Source organism: Accipiter gentilis, chromosome 24 (assembly GCF_929443795.1).
Source record: "Accipiter gentilis chromosome 24, bAccGen1.1, whole genome shotgun sequence".
NCBI classification, from domain to species: domain Eukaryota; kingdom Metazoa; phylum Chordata; class Aves; order Accipitriformes; family Accipitridae; genus Astur; species Astur gentilis.
This window is the reverse complement of record NC_064903.1, coordinates 5,291,561-5,308,647: the sequence shown is the minus strand read 5'-3', so window position 1 is coordinate 5,308,647 and position 17,087 is coordinate 5,291,561. Positions and strand designations below refer to the sequence as shown.

Below are 17,087 nucleotides of genomic sequence, written 5' to 3'. Positions count from 1 at the left end.
CGTCAGCCCGTCCCATCCACCGTGGGGATGCTCCCTTTGCAGCCGTCCTCACGGGGTTTTACACTTCAGCCTCCACGTTAACCAACCCCAGCTCCTTCAGGTTCCTCAGAGCTGGCTGGGGTCACTCTTCTTTGGACTGTCTCCACACGGTGCACCTCTTCCTTCAACTGGCATACCCAAAGTCGAGCACAAGTATTTCAGGTGAACTTTGCTTATTTGACATAATTTACATTATTTTCTGGATGATACATTCCCAAATGTTTGCCTTTTTCATAATGGTGTAACAACATGTTAGAAGAAAGAACAGGCATCTGACCTTAATGCTTACAAAGAAATACCACAGAACACCACATAAAAAGGCTCACAAAAGGAATGGCCATTGACATAAAAACTCTGTAATTATTTGAAAATAAATTTTGGAGGGAAGGAAACAACCTTTCCTGTTTCTTTGAGGCAAGTATGGCTGTGCTTGTCAAGCTACAGTTACAGCCTTTATCATCTGAGAAACTACCGATAGGACTCTAAATAGCTAAACCAGAAAGAGTAATAAAAAGCCCTGATGAATCTCTACTGTTTAAACCTACATTTCATCCAGCTTCCCACAGCACTTCCACGCTTGGTTCCAACCATCTACTCTCTCTGGCTCTCAGGCATAATCCTACTTCTATAAAGACATTTACAGAAATTTCTGGGACAGATTTTATTTTTAAAAAAGTATCTAGGGACACAGTTTTCACAGTATTTGCTTCTCTAGAACTTTTATTTATTTTTAACAAACCCATGACGTGTGGGCTGAAAGTACTTCAGAAAACATTTTCAGCAAAGACTCATATTTATTCATCAGTATGGTAGTCAATTAGAATGAGGGCTACTTCTTTGCAAATAGCCTTTTTTTTCCCCTGAGAATGTTCTACCTTACTGCAACAGTTACATTAGAAGGAAAAGGTTAACAGAAACCAAACAGCCAACACCTCCTTTTGTTTTAAATAGTTAAAAATCAAACCACTTAATGCACTCCCTGTGGGAAAGTGAGGTGATCCAGAAGACCGCTCCACCTGGAGGTTTTGCTGGCAGTCTCAGGAGCTGCAAAGCTGTCAACCCAGGCCTGCCCGAGTAAACAGGGCTAGAAAAAGATCTCCATATGTGCCACAGCCCCAGGGCTGTCCCTGCTGCCACGTGAGCTTTGGCAGCCTCTGATGGGTGCACGGTGCTGCCGTGTCTTGGACGCTGCCGAGGTTTGAAACAGGAGAACCCCACCATGAACCACTCCGGTACACAGCGATGAGGGAGAGCGTGTTATTTGGTTTACTTGGGTCTGCAAGCGCAATAGATTAAGGATAAAAATCAACTGACGTGTACAGTATGTTATCAGGATCAGGCAGGTGTACTGCACCATCATCATACACAACCATCGCCCGCTCCTCCAGGTTGCTTAATCCTAGAGCTCACGCTTACACTCCTTAAGCAGCACCACACAGCTCTGATTTGCTTTGGTAGATTGCACATGATCCTCTCCCCTCTCAAAGCCTTGTTTGGAGACCACAGGGACGATGCACTACAAACACCTAAATCAACAGATCCGTAAGAAAGCCAGGACCCCGTGGGTCTCGCACAGACGGGGCCGCTTTCTGTGTGTCGTGCCCAGCCCTCGCCTCGCCACCTCTGCAAACAGCAGGGAAGGGAAACAGAAAAGCCTTGCGGATTTGTAGGGCAACGATGGGAGTCATCGGGCAGCGCTGGGGCAGATTTTACCCTAGGCTGGGAGCTCTTTAAGTGCAGGCACCTTTATTAGCCCGCTGATGTAAATTGGTTTTGGACAAACTGTGACAAGCAAAAAGAAAGTTGCGCTCTTCTTCCCTCCTGCTGATGGGAGACCCCTTCCAGGTCAGGATCGTGCCCTGGCAACAGGAGCAAAACAGAGGGTGATGAAAGAGCAAATTGTTTGTGTCCGGATTAGCAGCATCTGCTTAAAGCCTGATGCGGCACACGGTGCAGAGCAAACTCAGGCTGCTCTCAAGCACTGCAGCACCACGATGCCCCAGTGCAGGGGGAGCAGCCCTGCCGGGACCTGCCACTTGTCACGACAAAGCAGATGGGCAAAATGGATTATCACGGCTACAGGAAAGACCATAAATCTGAGCAGAGGAGCACACTGGATGTCCAAAGGACTTTCTTCCCTCTCACTGCTCTTCTGGGGAAGAGAATATCACAAAGAGATGGACTCGCACGCCCAGCTGTGTTGACAAACGCTGGGTGTGGAGACAAGCAGAAGCATGACCTACCATATGGCATAACTGGCTGCATCTCTTACTGTGATAGCTTTTGATTTCTTGTGGCCACCTCCCCGAGAAGCAGCGAACGCTCCAGTCACCGGAGAAGATCCGTGATGGTATGTTACGCAGCCGTGCAGAGCCCAAGCACAGGCGGAGAAGTGAGGCCTGTTCTGTTAAAACACCATACTGGGATGTGCGCATCTTATCTCCCACGAGATTTTCAGTGTCCAGTTTAAAAATACAGAAAAGGCCATAGACAGCTAGACTGACAGTCCCTGTAACACACTAGTTTATCTTCAACAAGTGCTAACAGCATACGGCTAGAGAAGGTACAGCGAGCCGTCCTGCGCTCCAGCTTCCTGCAAGGTACAGGGCAGGGACACCCCGAAACAGGAGCAATGTCTCTGCATTCCACAGATTTTTCTAATTACTTTCTGAACTCACATTAGTTTTAAGCATTTGCAGTATCCTCAAAGCCCCCTAGTCCCACAGCCTCACTATGCTTTAAATGCAAAAGTATCTGCCCTTGTTTTGTTTTGACCCACCGCTTGCTTCATTTGATATCCCCAAGCGTTTTATGAGAAAACCCAGTAAGGATTACTCTGCATTCACCTACTCCATGTTGCTCATTTTACAGACCTGTGTCACAGCCACGGTTTTTCTTCCAGAGGAAGGACATTTGTTGTTTGCTGATTCCAGGTGTTACTCGGGCAGGTTCGGTCATTCCTCACACCCCTCTCTGCCCCCCATCTAGCTTACTACAGAACTGCTTAGCAGTGTTTAGGTACAAAAAGGCTTTTCCCAAGACCTGCAGCCCCTGGTATCTTCACCTGAGAGACTGGTTTTGCAGTGCCAGGAGAGGTGGTGTAAGCTGGTGGGAGACAGGCAATGCCAGCCTTCACACGGGGCACAGCTAACGGCTCTGCCAACCCCTTGGAGAGAGGCGAGCTCTGATCACCTGCAGAAAAGCTAAGAAGGATACTAATGAAATGAATAAACCTTCCCTTTGTCAGCTGCTTGGACTGTGCACCAGCAAAGGGAGAACAGCAGTCCCACCTGTTTTGGAGCTGACAGCCAGGGAAAGGCCAGGTGCTGAGCGTGAATCCGGGGAGACTCCCGTTTACACATCTGAGACATGGAAATTTGTGATCTGTCCAAAAGTGCCCCCTTCAGCAAAGCATCAAGTGGTGGAATGACATGCATTCCCCTAGCACCAACCCAATATCCAACCCCTAAAAGTGAAGGGGCAAACAAACACCAACCTTTCTCCGGCAGAGCGCAACGTCCTCTTGCCGGGAGCCCACCTGCATCGGGGCACTCCGAGGGAAAGCGCGTTCGGACAGCCTGCGGCCTGGACAATGCTCATTTCCCTGTTCCTCGGTGCTCTGCAGCGTGTCCCCACACAAGTGATCAAAACCAACTGAATTACCTGTGCCAGAGGTCCTGGGTCCTCTCACTCGGAGACTGCTGGCCACGCAGGTCATGGGCATGCAGCTGTGCCCTCAAGGAAAAGCTCAAACAGGTGTAGCTCTGGAGCGCTTTCCAAAATAAATAGTTTGACTAATCCCACGTAGGGTTTCTGCAGCAGTAAGAGCTATTTATGAAAGAGAGTATGTTACAGACCTCTCGCCTGAATTAATATATTCTCTTTCTTCAAGTTTCTTCTTTTTATTACAGTGGAGGAGGATGTCGTTGGGGAGTTGTTTGGTTTTTTTAAGTAACTCTCTTTCAAATAGTTTTATCAGGTGAAAACTAAATGCTTTCTTAGCCTAGCAGGCGTGAAACATAGTCCCTTTTGGAAAGGCAGGTGCTGAAGGGGCTGCCGCCTTCTTTGTGCTGCATTTTCATTTTATTTCTGGGAGGTTTAACTCAGCTCCAGCTCAAAACAGAACTAGGTTAATGCTCTTCATAACTAACCCGAGCACACACTGCTCAGCTGCACAGTACCAGCTCAGTGCTCTTGCTGTCATCTGCCTACAGACACAAATTATCTATAGACCATCTGCAGGGCACTCCAGTCTCAGTTCTGATTTCTCAGCGTGCACTTTTCCCCCCAATGCTGCACATCTTCCTCAGCGCTGGGATGTGCACAGATCAATAATATACACCATGGGCCAAGCACATTTCACTGACTAGAGGCTGCATTGCATGCAAAGAAGAGGATGAATTTAGGAACTTTAACCTGCCAATTTGGTAGTCAGGACCCACAAATGATGAACGTATTTAACAGCCCAATTTCATCACCTAGGTCACCATAGGGCCATCCAGACCCACCTCACCCTTTGAAGACCTGGAGCTGCACATAGGTCCATGTAATAAGGATATGAAAACATCCCTACCCAAAACATAACAAAACCCGGAACAGATAATACTGATCTCACAAGGCTATTCATAGCCAGATGAAAATAGCAGCAAGCTGGAAAGGCTGCTTGCCTCTGTCCATACCTCTTTATCTATCACATATCCTGTCACAACGTAAGGAAATAACCTCCTTTTGCTTTACAATGTGTGGACACTTCCCAATACCCTTATTAGTCAATACAGCTCTTGTAGGGCAGGTCAAAACCAAGGGTAGCATTGTATTAAGAATGATGGATGTGGTCCTGGCACCCGCAGTCATACTGCAGTTCCCAACATATGCTGTAGTTACCAGTACCAGAAAGACTTAGCGCCAAAACTGCCATACCTGTACAGAGTCCGTGATCAGCCTGTGCCTCTCCCTGTCTCATGCTGGAGGATCCAGCCCCACTCTTACTCCCACCTGATTTCTTCTGCTGTCAGTACCATGAAATATGCCGAGATATTGCCATCACCACTATACAGGCAAGACACTGACAACCATTATAATGCTCATAGGCATAATACTATGACATTTGATTGATGTCCTTCACCAGTGGAGAACAAATAAAAAGCAAACTATAGGATGGCCCTTCTCTTTGGGAGGGATGGGCTGAAAACCAGCATATAACCTCCTGTCCTGGGGCTGGACCGTGTCTCCCTGCCCCGAGTCCGCTGCTGCGGCTGCAGCCAGAAGGGCAGCGGTGCAATCCCAGTTTCTACCCAGCGCAGGAGCTCGCCGTTGGTTGCAGCCTGCACCAGCCACAGTCACCAAGAGGAATGGGAGTCCTGGGCTGGGAAGCCACGAGCCGACAGGGCTGCCGTGGCAGAAGGGAGCCAGATGTGTGAGTCTCACTTAGACCTGTGGCAGCTCGACTGATGTCGGTGCTCCCTTTTACACACGGACAAGCCCTCAAGGTGCAACGGTACAGATAGGAACAGTATTGCACAAGCGCACAAACATAGCTCTTAAAGTATCAAATTGCCAGATAGCATCGAAAGCAAGTCAGCGTGTAACCTTCACGCTGAAATTCAGGTGCTCCTAAGGCAGCCGAGGGTTGTCCCGCTGAAAAGGCGCACGGCTGAACAGCAGACACCCCTACCCGGGTACATTCTGCCTGTGGCCACAATCACACCACCAACCCTCTTTCTCCCTCTCTGTGCTCACATCTCACCTCTCACTGTCATGAACTAAATATATAAAATACCTGCCTTTTGGTTAGCCATTGTGAAGTGAAGCTCCGCAGCATCACGAGAGCTCCTCCAAGGTGCATCGTTTTATCTTAATTTGCAATATGCCACTTGTAGCTATGAACTGTCTAGTCCTCTGCAGACCAACAGCAGCTATGAGCTATAAGAACAGAGAATATATTTAATATAATTGTTTCCTGAAAAGCTATTCCAGTAAAAATGCTGTGGCTGCACTGTCTGCAACAATATTTTGTCAGACTTGCCCCAGTGAAAGGACAGAAAAGAATCTACTGTTCCAACCCAAAAAACTCCTAAGCAGCTAAGCCATATAGAAATGGCCTTCGGATGAGAGACAGCTGATAAGATAAAGAATAACTTCAAACAAAGCAGGCAATTGTGGTCTCCCAGAGCAGTCCACATATGAACGCATCTGTTGCCATCACACAGGGAATGTCAAGGCCAAATTCTGGTTGGTTTGGTCCCACTCATCTCCAAATGCCAAAATTACTCAAGCGTAACTAGCCACAGATTTTACACAGATTTTTCTCTGTTCAGCGAGGGCTGTACACGGCGCAATGTGCCGTTCCCACCTCAGACACAACGATGAGCAGCTGGTGCCCACCGATAACCACCACCGAGGGCAGCTTTGGCAGGTCCCGAGGGGCAGGCTGGAAGACAGCAGCTCTGACCCTAGCGATGGCTCTTCACTCCAGTGTGCATCCCAGAACAAAAAACACCGCTCAGTTCATTGTGAGCACAGCCTTGGATGCTTTCTCTCAGTTTCAGTCATTGCCTCACATTACACTTTCCAACAACGTCCAGCACAATGGAGACTCTCAGCTGTTTTATTAAAATCTTTTTCCTCCTCCTCCCCCTGGGCAGCTTTAGCAAAGGACGTCCATTGATCAAGAATGGCCCTGAGACGCTCTTAGGCACGTAGGAATTGCAGGAATTCATCAGAGCAAGAAGGTCTCTAGCCCAGCCCCTTGAGAGCAGCCAGTAGAAGATATTTTAGAACGATACAATGCTAAGCCAAAAAAACAAGTAAAGTCCTCTATTCAGTGCATGTGGGGAATGCATAATTGAGGAAATGCTCCACTGACCACATTAGAGGCGGGTGAACTCTGCTTATTTGCACCCAGCCTCAGAAATACCACTGCTTCCAAAGGAGGTATGAGACCCGTAATATTACGTAAGGTTTTGTTAAGGCTTCAGTTTCCTTTTGTAAAAAATGATGCGTAAGGATTTTTCGCTCTTATGCATTTCTATTCAATGCAATGTAACTGTCACTTGAGTAATTATCTACGTTGAACTCTACCCATCTTCTAGCAAGGAACTGCATGGGTGGAATTTGCATTACATACAATTTACCTCCTTTTATCCATCTTTAATTAAGTAAACCATCCTACGGTTACCACCTAGCGTAAACAAAAGACTGAGCTTCTCAGTCCTAACCATTATTTCCTAGAGCCAGCATCGCCAAAAAAAAAACCCATCAGAGAAGAAGTGTGACTCAGACTCCTTAAGGTCAGTAAGGCCTTTTACTGGTAATAAACTGATAATCCAACACTTTAGTTTAAATACTTGAGACTTCTGTTTATTTCATAGGTGGGAACTATTTGCAGATCTTGCAGGATGTACTTCATTGTAAATCTGCAGATTGCCAGAACACAAATAAACAAGCACAGCCACCTGGGACACCAAGAAATCCTCTAATATCCCATTGAAGAAGGATGGACGTGTCCTAGCTGCAGGAGAGGATGCCAGTATTTCAGTAATCTTGCTATGTCTGTCACCCAGCGAGACCCGCTCTGCCTCGGTCCAGCCCCAGCCAGGCAGGGATTTTGGGTGGAGGCGAGAAGCAAGCGCTCCCACAGCACCACTAAAGGCACTTGGCTTTGGGGTGGGGGGGCAGAGGCTTGCACTAAGGTTTGAGCTAAATCTGCACTGACATCCTCAAGAAAACAGAGCTTTAAAAGAATTTGCAATTCCCTGTTTATTAGTTTGTAACAAACCTTCATCCCCACGGCTTAGCTGTGAGCCAGTTTAGAGCTCCTCATGCAAGTCGCGCTGCGTTTCTGCTGCGCTGACATTTCCATCAGAAAAATATCCTGGTCTCCAGACTTCCCTCTCAGCCAAGGGAGAAAAGTCATGTTATGTCAGCTTTAAAGAAGCCAGCTCTCCTGCTAGCAGTGTTTTTAGGTGCCACATGGTATGAAGGTTACTCCTAAAAGCACCTTCTCGGCTGTTACACTTGAAAAGGCAACAACAAATAAATACATGGTAGCTAAAAGTGAGAAATTAGCAGCTTAAAGCAAGATCACTGCAGGTGAAGGTTATGCATTTAGACTAATCATCTCCCTCATCCTCAGAGCCTGGATATTTTCAATATGAAAAGGGAGATGGAAGATAAGTTTTGGCTGAGTTCAAACAAAGAAACTGCAGGACTGGATGAAGAAAAAAAGCAACCACCCATGAAAACTTCTGGCTTTTCTTTTTGGCCCTGAAAAATATTTGCTGACCTCAACTCTGCTTCCTTCCAAACATAATTTCTCCACGTTTGCCTACAGTGGTGACATGTCATAAATTGCTTTCCTGACCCTGCTTGTTATGCCCCAGTAATACTGAGCTTGCAGCACTGCCCGGCCGTCTGGAGCAGCTTAGGAGCCCTCAGAATCAGAAGCCATTTTATTGAAAAAAACCCACCCCAAAACCAAAAACCAAAACAATACCCTTGGTTTTGTAACATGGTGGGAGCTCAGAAGTCAAAAATATGTGGGCCCCAGTTCCTTTGTACTCCTCCGCCTGCTGAGCTCGATGGCATGAGCCAGAGCACGGCGTTAAAGGCCACGGGAAACCAGTGCTGTTTGTTTAGGAAACTTCGCATACTGAGGGATCCTTCCTTTTGGTCAACGATCATTTTTAAGCCTCAGCCACGCCTGGATGATTCTGAGACAACTCAAAAATAGGATGAAGGTAACTGCAAAACAGCAGGGTGCATCTCATCATTGCTTACGATGAGGTATATTTGGCAGGTGCAATTCCCTCCAGTGTCTGGGAAAAGGAAAGTTTTGGAAACAACCTTCTAAGAAATAAACTCCTGACCTGCAATTTCTAGTTTGTGATGCCAAAACAGAGAGGGGCTAGATCCAGAGTCTGGGGTCAGCCCCCACATTATGAAAGGGGACAAAAATGAAGCTCAAGTCCATGCCTGATTTGGGATGCCCACCTTGTTCTCTTCTAAGTTCCAAGCTTGTGCCGAGGCCTGGATTGGTCTGTGTTGTGCCTAGTTCAAGTACAGAAATGCACTATGCCACAATTTTAAATAAAGCTCTTTTACTTTGTCACCCTGACATACAGTGAAAGGAAGCTCTAGGGAGAGTAATCCCATTACTGAAGCTGTGACTTCACCTTCTATCACAGATCTTGTTCCATGAGAAAAAATTCATACATAGGAATATTTTTTAATAAACTGGCCACTTTTCTTCCAGGAATAATGCAACTTTCCAGTGCAAAGACAGACATACTCACAAATTCACTTACTGAAGCCATGTATGTGCTCTAGCATACATAGATGACTTGAGTGGGATAGGAGGTCTCTCTGGCAGCACTTGTTATCTACGATAAGAAAAAAAAGCACCTGCTTCTACTCCATACACCCTGCAGTGCTCAGAATAAAGCGAAAGATCTTGTATTTAAGTCTTCCTAGTGAAGGGTGATGTAAAACACCCACAGATGTGAGGAGGCTAATACTACCAGAGACAGGCAGTCTGAATTCACAAGAAAATTAATTACGCCACAGTAATTTCATCACAAAGGCACGGTTCTCATGTCAGGTTATCTCTACAGGAGAAAGTTTCAGTAGGTTAATTAACTACAGGCATGACTATAAACAGATGTGCTTAAACTAGCACAAATCTGCATGGGGACATGGACTGTCATTCCGTTTAGCTCAAGATAAAGTTTGCCTAAACTCAAGTGAGAACTCCAAACACGGGTTGCACCAATTCAATTAAATCACTAAAAATAAAATCAGTTTCAGATGATCATCTGGTACCATTTTCTTGCGCAGACAAGGTCCTTCTTCCATCTGTGCAGCTCCATGAATACTTAGCAAATCTTGCAGGGAGGCGGGGAAGACAGACTTTTTGGATAAGAATAACAAGATCACCTGTACTGTTAAACAGCACAGTTTTATTTCCAAGCGCTCCAGGTGAATAAGATTTGGAGTTTTTACATGAGCAGTGAAAACTATAATTCTGCCCAGACGTAACTGTATGATGATACAGTTGTGCAAAGTGCACATATACCCTGCAGAGGGCAAGACATCTGCCCAGTGACGCTCAACGCTATTGACCGCTCTGCTTTGCGGTGCTACACTCAGCCCGGTGAACTGCCTGTCTGCGAGAAGGCAACAGCTTGGGCTGAGCTTGAAGTGAGGGAAACCTATTCAAGCAGACACCCAGAGCAGTTGCCGGCAGCATACAACGCCCTCCCTGGGTAAGCTTCGCTGAACTGCTGCCCCGATCCCGCCTGTTTTCTCGCCTCCAAGATGAACTGTACCATTAGGCTTAACTCGCAAAAAGGTAACTTGATTTTGATTCAAGAGTCGCTAACAGGAACTTATTTGCTGCCTGTTGACTCCTCCGGGGCAGCTACATACTCCTTTCAACTTTGTTGCAAACATTTATTATTGTTCTTTCTCTCCCCCCCCCCCCTACATCTCTGAAGCGTAGATAACAATATTGATTTAAATGCAATCAAAGCGAGCCTGCCGTACAATGAACACTTTGTCCACGTTGGTCATACCGCGGCAAGGGCTGCCTCTTTCCCACTGATGGAGGCCCATTAAACGGACGTGATTTATGAGTTCAGGAGGAAAAAAAGAAGTTTGCGCTTCAATTACAGAACTGCGTAGGAGAGCAGAAACTTGGGTCCCGACGTGGAGCTTCTCAGATATGCTGCCAAACGTGGAACAGGGACGGAGAGGAGGGGAGGGTAAAGGAGATGGGTTCAGGCCTCATGACCAAGTGATCCTTGCCTGCTGACACCCTCACAGAAGTTTCAGGGCGGCAGGCCAGTAGATCTCCACCATCCTGACCATACCCTGGGGTCTGCCCTTGGGGCAGAGATGCAGGGGGCACAGAATGGTCTATAAATTTGCTGGGGAGGATAAACTCCACGGCAAACCACTTTTTAAATGAAGTGTTCACAGACCAAGAAATCCAAGAGAGACATAATAAACCAAATAGCGGTGGCCACAGGTTACCATAGCTTATACAACAGCATCAATCGCACCAGAGAGCAGACTGCAAAGGGAGCAGAAATTAATAAATGTTGTTGTCATGCCAACTATTTACAACAATGACGCATGAATAAGGAAGCAAATAAAACGAGGACGGAGGGGAGACTACAGAAATACAGACAAAACAGCAGGAGAAGTTACAGGGAAGTGACACCTCACGTTCCAGGTTTTCACAAGTAACTTACAACACAAAGTGGGGAAGCAATAACAAAAAGTATGCTATAAAGTATCGGAAGTACCCCTTATTTTGTAGGATTTTCCTCTTTTTCCAAAAGTTTTTCATGTCAGATTTTCTCTACAAGACAGCCGCATCTTCGGTCTGACACCTCTCCTCTGAAAACCAGCGGCCGCCTCACAGACTTACTTACCGCAAACCCACTCTACGACTAATTACAAAAGGCCTCGACAACACAGTTCACCAAAGCGAAACAAAAATACGCTTTTATTTAGGTAACGTCCCCAAGCCCTGACCAGGGGTGCCGCAAAAGCCCAGGCGAGGCACCGCCGGCCCGGTGTGCCCCCGGACCGCCGAGCCGTCCCCGAGCCTCGACCCGAGGGGCAGCGAAAGGCACGGACGCCACGGAAGAGCGACTCCCACGCCCGCAGCCACGTTCCCTACCGGCACGTCCGCTCCCCGCGACGAGCGTCGAGGCGTCGAGGCCTGCCCCGCGTGCCGGGCCCGGTGGCCGCAGGCGGCTCGTTAAACCTAACGCTCCCACCCCGTTTCGGCGGTGCCCCCACGGGCGTCCGACACGAGGGTGGGCGCGAGTCCCACCGACGGCGGGTCCCCGCTCCTCCACCTGGACGAGAGGTCCCGGACGGGAACCGTGGGCACCCGGGGCACGGCCCTTGGCGGGAGGGAGCGAGGGGAGCGGTGCCTCAAGCCGCGACCTAATCGCCGGCCGCCGGGAGCCGTTTGACCGGCGCTGCCGGCAGGCAGCGGGTAGCCGGGGCGCTCCGTCCCGCGGGCCAAGCCCGGGACACGCACGGCCCCGGGACGCTCGCACACGCCGCCTCTCACCGGGTCCGGCCCGGGGGGCTGCGCTCCCGCCGCCGCCCGCCCCCCCGGACCCCGGGACCGGGAGATCCCCGTCGGCCCTTACCTGCCCTCGGCGGCGTGGGGCGGGCGGGCGGGGCGGGGCCATGCCCCGGAGGCGGGGCTATCCCCTTCGGGGGCGGGGCCGTGCCTGTCCCGGGCGGCAGCACTGCGGAAAACCCGGCCCGGAGTTCGGAGCGGTGAGAGCAAGGAACCGGGTAGGGCGGGGGAGGGCAGGCAGGTTAGCGGGGGCTGGGGAGGTAGGCTGGGGTTGGGGATCTTTTCGGTTTTGCTTCTATTTGGGGGCTTGTAAAGACGAGGTAACTAGTCCCACCCTTGGCACGGCCAGGCCGGGACCCGCCTCAGAAAGGCAAGGCATTAAGAGAGGTGTAAGGCGTTGGGAGCGGTGTAAGGAAGCATTAGGAGCGGTGTAAAGCATTAGGAGAGCAGGTGTAGGCAGCAACGCTGCGCGCCTTAGCCCGAGCTCTCTGCGTGAGGCAGCCCTATGGCACGGAGCAGCCCCGCAGCCGGACCACGCAGCGACTCGGGAGCCACCGGCCTGCTCATGGCTCCCAGACGTCTCCTCTCGGGATGGCGGAGTTGCCCGCTTCCGAAACAAAACCCGTCCCTCTCCCCTCGGTCGGTGCCCGAGGGGTGATGGAGAGGGATGCTGGGGGCCGAGGGGTATTCCAGTCTTCAACTCGGGCAGATAACGAAGAGCCAACCCCCCCCCCCCCCCCCAAGGCCCTTTTCAAACCCGACCTGGAAAAAATTAAGCTCCGAGTTAGGATTTGAAGGTACATTCCCAGCAATTCCAGTTTATCGGGATTCCTACATCCCCGCTGTTGACCTCTTCAGCCTAATGTAGACCCATGACGCTGCCCTCCATCCCCCTCGGTGCCCCCCGGTCTCCGTCCCCTCACATCAAGGCACAGCCACCAAGAAGACAGCCACAAGGTACAGCAACAGATCTTAGGCAGGGAGGAGGAATCAAAAGGCTCCAGGAGACCTGGGGAATGCACCGACCTTGCTGATTCGGGCCATGGTAGTCTACAATGTGCCGGTGCTACGTTAGGAAAAAAAAAACCAGTGCAGCCCTCAAAGGATTTAGCACCCAGGCGAGAAAAGGGCACTGAGAGCAACACGCAGCTATTTGCAGTACACGCCGTCCTCACCAGCTGCAGGTACGCCAGCCCCCGCCGTTTTCATCTTCTACAACAGCTAAGGCTGAAGCGAGACTAGTCACGCTTTCACACGGGCACTCAGTTTCTGATCAGCGTTTGCCTGCTACACACAAACTCTTTTACATGACCGTCCCTATTTAAAAAAATGGGGAGACGAAGGACACAAAGAGAAGCGCCTTGCCGCAAAGTCCAATTTGTCTCCAGCAGCACCACTGACCCGTTCACAGGTTCCAGCCTGAGACAAAACCCTTTGATCTGCCCGACGATGTGCTGCTCCCGGGCAATATTCAAGTGCCTCTGCAAGCCTGAGCCTCTATACAACGGGATTGAAGTATTCTTTTGAAAAGAGGGACGTTAAGAGTTCAGGACATGGCAATATTTGGATTGGAGTATTTGCTTTCCCACTGTAAATGCTGATTCCCAGCTGCAGTAAAGGAGAATCACTCTAATGATCTCTATTAGCTGAGATAAGTTTAGTGGCAGCTGTGCATTTCCAGCTCAGGTAAACTGAGGAAAAAGAGACAGCTCTGCTGATGGCCTTCAGCTCCTTGGCTTTCTCTTTCCAGTGGTGCCTTTAGGCTATAAAATGGAGCGCTGGCTTTGAAGGCAAATAGCCAGAGTCTTACTCCTGACCCTAACATTAACTTCATATAGTGCCATAGAAATCACTTAACTTTTCTGTATCTCAGCTCCAGTCAATAGCAATAAGACTAAAGCCTGTTGAGATCAGTAAGAGCACTGTGTTATTACTGTAGCTTGGCTTGGATGCTCAGAATCCATTTTGGGGTTTCAGCGTCAAATTAATCAGTGCAAACTGGATTCTGCAACCGCGGGAAGAATTTTGATAGGAGGATTCAATAGAGTACAATATTGCTTGGATTTACAGCCTGTGCTTCCGCATTTTTATCCAGGTACCTCAAACCCAGGCCATTATAGCCTATGCCTACTAACAGGTGTAAAATAACAACCCTACAGCATGCAGTAAACTTCAGAAGTGATAGACGTACAAAGTGTCCAAACACCACTACGAGTTTGAATTTCTGGGTGCTGGGGAGTCAATGCTTCTGCATCAAATGGAGGAAGAACAACAGCTTAGTAAAAGTTTTATTTCTGGCCAGTCCTGTTCAGTGACAGAAAAAAACATGACTTGGAAGTGAGTAAATACAGTCACATGGGGACAAATATACAACAGCCCGTAAAATCAGTGAAGAAATGCATTTTGTTACTGCAGCCAGCTACTCATATACTTTTCTCAACTTTCAGTCTTTCAATGTCTTCGTGAGAACAACTGGCAGAAGCCACGTAGAACACTAGAATAGTAGGCAGAGGCGGGAAAAAATTGGGATTTACTTGCTGATCTCTATTTAAGCTTTATGGTCTGCATCCTAAAATAAACTACTGATTCAAGTCTAAGGTTTGGGCTATTAAGCTTAAAATACCGGGAGGTGTTCTGAGTCTGGGAGATGCTGATTGCTGCCTGCCCTTACAAGTCGCTGAGCATCTCTTGTGATCAGCTGGCACTTTGCTTACGGCCCACGTGCAGCCCTGATGATTTGTATTAAGGATAATATTGGCCAAGTGCCTAAACCTCCGTGCTTGAGAAAGGAGACCAGACATCCTTGAGCTGGACCGGTGTCTCTTGTTCTGTGGTCAAGGATTCCCCACTGCCCTGGACCACCCAGCCCAGATGGGAAAGCGGGGAGAAGAGGGGACTTGGGGCTGTTTAAGCCCTCGGTAGGTTTTAAAACAGCCTTGGATTTGCCCCAAGACACCAGTGCTGCTGCAATAACCCTTGGGCGTTACTGCTCTGCCAGGGATCTGTCTCTGGGGGCACTTCTTCCCCTTGTGCCCGTGATTGAAGTAGCAAAATGTATTGGGTCTGGCCGGGATGGAATTGTCTTTCCCCCTAGCAGCCCTCCTAGCGCCGTGCTGTGTATCGGTAGCTGGAAAGGTGTTGATAACCCAGCAGTGCTCCGGCTGCCGCTGAGCAGTGCTCCGCAGCATCAAGGCTGTCTCGCCAACAGCCCCCCCTCACCAGCAGGCTGGGGGTGGGCGAGGTCTCGGGGGGGGGACACAGCCAGGACAGCTGACCCCAACTGACCAAAGGGGTATTCCAGACCATAGGACGGCTGCTCGGCAATAAAAGCTCCGAGAAAGGAGGACGAAGGGGGGGGGGAGGCATTCGTTATTATGACATTTGTCTTCCAGAGGAACCGCTACGTGTACTGAAGCCCTGCTTCCCGGGAAGTGGCTGGACATCGCCTGCTGATGGGAAGTAGAGAATAAATCTTTTGGGTTTTTTTGCTTCCATGTGCGACCTTTGCTTTTGCTTTATTAAACTGCCTTTATCTTGACCCACAAGTTCTCTTCCATCTTATTTTCTCCCTCCCATCCAGCTGAGGAGAGGAGTGACAGAGAGGCTTGGTGGGCACCTGGTGTCCAGGCAAGGTCAACCCACTACACAAAGGTTTGTTCATTAGTATTCCAGTAAGGGAGAAAAGTCCCTCAAAACCCACACAACTTTTCAGACTACAGCAGATGACTCCTCTTTAGATCAGGTGCACCTTTAATTCAGATGAACAGTCCTTTTGTTATCTCGCCTACGCTGGGACCTCAGTAAGTACACCCATAACACAACGCCATAACACAACTCATTGTTCTCAGTCTTTTTCTTTCTATGTTATCTTTTTTCTTAACTCAAATCCCATTAAGCCTAGAGTCTTTTCAGTATTTTTAGCTGTGACTTTCAAAAGGCTGCCAAAAGATAGCTGAAAAGTATATAGCAGTGTGATTAATGCTCTTGGCATTTCTTCATGATTCGGCCCAGTGTTAGAGGAACCTAAATGTGGAAGCATGACAAAATCATGAGCAACTCTTTCACTGGGGGTTTTCATTCAATTTTTTGCTACCCCAGTGGGTCTCTGTAACTTTCCTCCTCAGCTACATAACTGCAGTCCTAAAATTACTAGGAGCACCAAGGGAAGAACACGGTGCTTGTAGATGCCATTTACTTCTCACTGTCTTGTCACAAAAATATTATACTGAGAACAAACTGCCTCTCAGTTTTGTTTACTGGGTGTTAAAATTTTAGCCTACAGCATGCCAGAATAAAGAAACAGATAAAAATCCCGTCCGTTAGTGCAAATGCTCCAGCAGCAAGCTATAAACATAAATGCAGACTCCGAAGGAGAAAAAAACCCTGGTAAATCTGTGTATGAGCAGGATCCTACTTACATCTGCAGGAACTGCGAATCTCGGACTGAACAGGTGCGGAATAGCAATGTGTCTTTTCAGATGCATCCCTTGCAACGCTGCTGTATGTCTTACTTTGTTACAGTAGGAAAGTAATGTAACAGCCAAAATCCAGCAAGTAAAATTCAGTGCAGGTTGACTGAAGCTACATGGAGCTCATCCAGTTTAAACCAGCTAAGAACCTGGCCTTATTTTATTTGGCACTGTGGACCTCAATTTTTACTGATGAAAAGCTGAGCTGTTTTAATCAAAACCTGAGGCTCTATGTCCTTTCCACTGTAAGGTATAAATCTGTATTGGTTGGCAGTGAGAACTACAAAAGATTTTTGATACTATCTTGCTCAGCACTGCTAGCATTGTAAGATTATTTTTTTTTAATAACGCTTTTAAAAGAGAAATTGGCTCATGTTTCAGAGAGCTTTCTGAGAGGCTTACAAATCATGTGGTCCAAGTCATGGGAAAGATGTTACTAATTGCTTACAGCAAAGCCAACAGTTTTCATAGGGCCA

At 48.4% G+C, this 17,087-nt stretch overlaps 1 protein-coding gene across 2 annotated transcripts in view; it reads right to left on the bottom strand.

Annotated features, from left to right (window-relative positions):
• Positions 1-17,087, bottom strand: part of PSMD10 (proteasome 26S subunit, non-ATPase 10) — a 60,811-nt gene that overhangs the window by 1,018 nt on the left and 42,706 nt on the right. The gene's annotated exons all lie outside the window — the stretch shown is intronic.